The sequence below is a fragment of the Salvelinus sp. IW2-2015 genome, linkage group LG13 (genome assembly GCF_002910315.2).
Source record: "Salvelinus sp. IW2-2015 linkage group LG13, ASM291031v2, whole genome shotgun sequence".
Taxonomy (NCBI): domain Eukaryota; kingdom Metazoa; phylum Chordata; class Actinopteri; order Salmoniformes; family Salmonidae; genus Salvelinus; species Salvelinus sp. IW2-2015.
Window position 1 is genome coordinate 32477324 of NC_036853.1, and position 5722 is coordinate 32483045.

The 5722-nt window shown below is 39.7% G+C and overlaps 1 long non-coding RNA gene across 1 annotated transcript; it reads left to right on the top strand.

Annotated features, from left to right (window-relative positions):
* On the top strand, positions 1 to 617 carry LOC111971774 (uncharacterized). Its single transcript, XR_002878327.1, has 3 exons — positions 1 to 81; positions 371 to 407; positions 523 to 617. It is a non-coding gene; the product is annotated as an uncharacterized lncRNA (long non-coding RNA).
* Positions 618 to 5722: the final 5105 nt, after the last annotated feature.

Sequence of the window (5722 nt, forward strand, 5' to 3'; positions counted from 1 at the left end):
CTACTGTTTGACTATCCCGAATGAAGTCATTTTACATCCTTCATCATCCTGTCTTTCATTGTCCTTATGCTGGCACCATCTGTACGTTTAACTTTCCTTTATATTTTATGAATACTTTAATGTTATTGTTTATCCGCTTATATAACTTTACAACATCAAAAAGATCGCTTGCCAAATGGTCTTAGCCGTTGTCATAGAGATGTATTGCGTTTAGCCTAGCTGTTTGCTAGCCCCATTGAAATGTATCTATGTAGCCTCTCTTCGTCATGCTACAGTAGGTAATAAGTATGTGTGTTTGCATCCAATTGTACAGTATGTTCATATTAGTATACTTACTCATTCTACATACCTATTTTGACCTCTTGTCTAGGAGGCCCTTGACAAAAGATGACTGGAGGCCATTGTTGGTAAGATCAAAATTGTTTATCAAATGCTTTTTCTGTGATGACTTACGGCAACCTCAGATGATTGATAATGGCTTATAATTGGTTGTCTCTTGTGCTTGACTTTATTTTCTAAAAGGTAAAGGTTATGCGGTGGAGAAATGTGGCTGCAACAAAGAAGAGGATCTTTAGAGACTCAAGTAAAAGTTGAATGAAGAAGGCCTCAAAGGGGTTAACGGGTGTAAATATGTAATATAAATGTAATTAATTAAAACGTTTTTATAAGCTCTTTATGAATTGTTTGATGATGTGTACAGTTGGGAACTTGAAGAAATAACGTGCACTAGTCTAGTAGTAATAGTACTGAAAAAATTATGCCAATAGTGATTTTGAATAGGCAAACAATAGTACATGTGTCAGTTTTCAATAGTAATTCAAAATGGTTTATGTAGGAAATGAAAAAGGTTTTGGAACAATTCAGTAGTGACAACACTACATGCACAGGTTGCAGTAATAATTCAGTAGGGATTGAGTAGGCATACAGTGGTAATGTCTAGGCATTGTGTAGTAATACAATAGTGAACATGTACTGTAGGAATGTGTAGATTTTACGTAGTAGATACCCAAAAGCTCAGTAGTTACACAGTAGTCATTCAGGAAGAATTATGTAGTGATTCGAATTGGAAATATGTAGTGTTCACAGAAATGTCCCAATTTACCACTCATTACTACTTAAATTACTACTACTTTTTTACTAAACATCTCAATAGCAATCAAGTAGTAAAACCAGTAGGTTTTGTGTGTATCTTTTGTAGTACTGATGAGTTGTAATTCAGTAGTACGTTTTCATGAGGGAGGGCTCAATGTGATCGATCAGTCATACATTGTGCTAATATATTTGATTTCAGTCTTTATACTTAGATTATGGTACATGGCATGGAAGGTTGTTCAGATCAATTGAATCACAGTACAGTTGAGTTAGATGACATGATTGACAGTTCAGTTGCCATTTAGTCTGTGATCCTTGTCTTGATTGCCTTTGGTTAGGATTGGCCAGCCGGTGGGTAATGTAGTATGTATGTACAGTACCAGTCAAAAGTTTGGACACACCTACTCCTTCAAGGGTTTTTCTTTAATTTTACTATTTTCTACAATGTAGAATAATAGTAAAGACATCAAAACTATGAAATAACACATATGGAAGCATAACCAAAAAAGTGTTCAAATCAAAATATATTTTATATTTGAGATTCTTCAAAGTAGCCACCCTTTGCCTTGATGACAGCTTTGCACACTCTTGAGAACCTTCCAGAAAGACAACGATCTCTCCAGTACTCCACCAATCAGGCCTTTATGTTAGAGTGGCCAGACGGAAGCTACTCCTCAGTAAAAGGCACAATACAGCCCGCTGGGAGTTTGCCAAAAGGCACCTAAAGACTCCGACCATGAGAAACAAGATTCTCTGGTCTGATGAAACCAAGATTCAACTCTTTGGCCTGAATGCCAAGCATCGCCTCTGGAGGAAACCTGGCACCATCCCTACGGTGAAGCATGGTGGTGGCAGCATCATGCTGTGGGGATGTTTTTCAGCGGCAGGGACTGGGAGACTAGTCAGGATCGAGGCAAAGCTGAACGGAGCAAAGTACAGAGAGGTCCTTGGTGAAAACCTGCTCCAGAGCACTCAGGACCTCAGACTGGGGCGAAGGTTCACCTTCTACCAGGACAACGACCCTAAGCACACAGCCAAGACAATGGAGTGGCTTCGGGACAAGTCTCTGAATGTCCTTGAGTGGCCCAGCCAGAGCCCAGACTTGAACCTGATCGAACATCTCTGGAGAGATCTGAAAATAGCTGTGCAGCAACGCTCCCCATCCAACCTGACATAGCTTGAGAGAATCTGCAGAGAAGAAAGGGACAAACTCCCCAAATACAGGTCTGCCAAGCTTGTAGTCTCATGCCCAAGAAGACTTGAGGCTGTAATCACTGCCAAAGGTGCTTCAACAAAGTATTGAGGAAATGGTCTGAATAGTTGTAAATAGAATATTTCTTCTTTTTTTTTAATATAAATTAGCAAACATTCTCAAAACCTATTTTTGCTTTGTCATTATGGGGTATTGTGTGTAGATTGATGAGGAGATTTATTTATTTTTGAATCCATTTTAGAATAAGGCTGTAAGCTAACAAAATGGGGGGGAAATAAAGGGGTCTGAATACTTCCCAAATGCACTGTACATGAAAGAAGCTATGCAAATGCAGCATCAAGATAACAATATGAATGTCAATGTGGTTGATTACTTTTTTACTGAGCATTATGTTTGTTTTTTGTGTTTTGTAAGTTATTTTTCTTAACTACATTGCTTGTAAATATTGTATGTTTTTATTGCATTGGAAATGTAATATTGTGAATTTGTAAGATTGTGTGCAGGGCTCCCTTGAAAAAGAGGCCTTGGCCTCAATGGGATTCCCTGTTTTTAAATAAATTTAAATAATAAATGAATAAAAGTGGGATGCAATAACATGTGGTATTGTAGGCCAAAGCATGTGGGGCAAGCAAAAATCAATAGATAAGGCTCATAAAGCCAGTAGCCCCCCCCCCCCTTATATATAGTGTTTATCTCAAAATCATTGTAATGTGGTTAACGTAAAATATACAATTAAACCAGAGAGCGCCCTTAGATCTTGCAAAAAGGCCGCACAGAACTATGGCGCCCTTCGAGCTGTCGTGTTACTGAATGCTGCAGAAAACGCATTCCCCGGTCACTAGGAGGATTTTGGTTCCTGCCGTCTCAGAGCGTTAAAACTCATGTAACCCGTTGCCAGCTCATAGCTGAATTAAATCCAAATATCGATCCAGGTTGGATGTAACAGCAGAGATGAGGTGCACACTATTGACCACTTCCCCTGACTTTGAGAAGCTCCGACGCAACATGTATCCCATCTTATTAGTGGTGGTGAGATAAGAGACATTACTAATTTGCAATTGACTGTCATAACCCCACATTAAAAGTATGTGATTGTGAGTTGAGAAGGCAATCAGAAATACATGGTTTTCAATTGACTGCCATTGCCCCAAATAAAAAGTCAACATTGGCTGTCATGTTCACATGGTTGGGGTGTCGAATTTTCAGATATCAAAAAAGTTTGAGAACCCCTGTAAGTAGGCAAACAAGCAAGCAGTGCACAAAGGTGCAAACAATTACGTGTCAATTAACAACTACATGTAGCATAAACTTGGACCATAAGCATGTAGGGGCCATTAGCTGTAAAAATGTTACCAAAAAAACAAAGGTTCTTGTTGAGTCAATTAATTTTCTATTTCCTGCTTCGATTTGATAATATTTTAATTGACGCATTCTTTTTGGGGATTTTTTTAGGAGAGTTTCACCTAAGCGTTTGGTGTGCTCTCACCTGTCTGAGTTTGTGAATCATCCAGGGGGGTCCCTGCAAACTTATTTAGATTAAATGATCCCTTTGGGTGTTTCAGAGAAATTCCACTCTATGGCTTTACATTCAAACACCCTCCAAACACCAGATATCATCTAAGGAGCACTCATTTTCATGGTTTCACTACACAATGGTGTTTTGAGTCTTTCTATTTTAACAATGTAGTGTATAAGGAAAGTACCAAAACCCCGTGATAGGGGAGGTGCATGCAAGCAGATGGGGAAAGTTGGCTAGGGTGGAATAAATTATATAGGAAAACCTGCAAAACAGCTAATGTAAACCAGGGGAAAAATGCACTAACCTCCTCTGTGCCCAATAAAAATCCACACAACCCTCCTCTATTTTGGACCACCCCTCCCCCAGTCATATTTTAACCGTTCCTTACCTCCTTAGGAACATAAGAATAGAATGGGCTATGCCATGGCTTCTATTTTAATGGAGGAAGCAGACAAAGCAGGGACTGAGGTGATGCAACTACTTCTATAGAAACCTGGAGATAAATTAATATGAGGTTATCTCTGGGACACCTCATACCCTGGGCCAGTCTGGTGTAGATGAACCCAGCTTCACGTCCGTGGCACGTAGTCAGCCCGACAGGCTTTAGTGCCCGATCGGGTTTTAGTAAAGACCTTAGTTAATCTTTAGAGGAGTTGTCATCCCCACTAAGGTTTCTGCTCATCCGGACATATAGTAACACTACTTACAGACCAAGCCTGCAAACAAAGACCACTGGAGGGGAGGGAGAGAAAGGGAAAAACCAACATATACTCCAATCCTGGTAAAATAAAATAAAAAAGGGGGAAATCTGAGCATGTGTCTGTGTTAGTATGTGTCTATTCTATGTCTAAATAACTGAAGGGACATATACAATATCTCTGGACTCCACAGACTTGGCATCACTATTGAGGGAGTATGAAATGGGAGTTCTGTCAATCTGCTACAGTATGGGACTCTCTTTGAAGTGGTAGAAAAAGTGAATGTTATTTAGCTAAGGATGTAGAAACAACATCAGAGAGAAAACATATCTACCCCACCACTCCAGTATCCCTGCACATTGTAAATATGACCCTGTATATACTGTAGCTTCCTTACTTTCTCTTGTTTCTCTTATTTCTCTTTCTCATGTGTTTTTGTTCTACTTTACTTTATAGAGCTTGCAAGAAAGGCATTTCACTGTACTGGAGAACGTAGCAATAAAACTTTAAACTTGAGTGTGATATGTGATAAGTGATTCATTTGACATTTGTGGCTGGGCTGAGCGTCCTCTCTCTCTCTCAAATCCCCAGGTGGAACAGAGGGAGCTCCTCAGCTCAGCGAGCCTAGCAGGCTCTTTGAAAGAAGCATAAATGCAAAACATCTAGCCATCGCCATCGAAAAATGTGTAGTATGTTAAAATTCCAGTCTAGGACCGACTGAGAACAGCATATGGCTCTTGATCATATAAATTGTGAGACTAGGGTCTGTTAGGCATAGCAATTGGCATTATTAATGATAGCGGATTACATTATTCTTATGGTGCCTTAAGAACTGTGGTGCGTTTGATGGCCGTTGTACCATGGAGCGAACCGGAGCTATCCTGCAGCAGTGGGTCAAGTCAAGCACTCTTTCCCCATCAAAGGGAGTCTCTCTGAGGACAAAAGAGCATGGGCTTGGATGTGACTGCATTTGCCATCAGTGAGGATCTCAGGATAGTAATGCCTTGGCCAGATGTTTTCCTTTCTACCTCCATGAAAAGTGTTGAAGTGCTGCCTATCCAACATCAACAATGAATGGCAAGAGCTACTTTAATATTCGCTTTTTTCATTCACTCTATGACTTGGACATAGTTAAAGTGGAACACACAGCATTTTAGCAACATGAAATCTTATTCAAATGTTTTCATATACAGTACACCC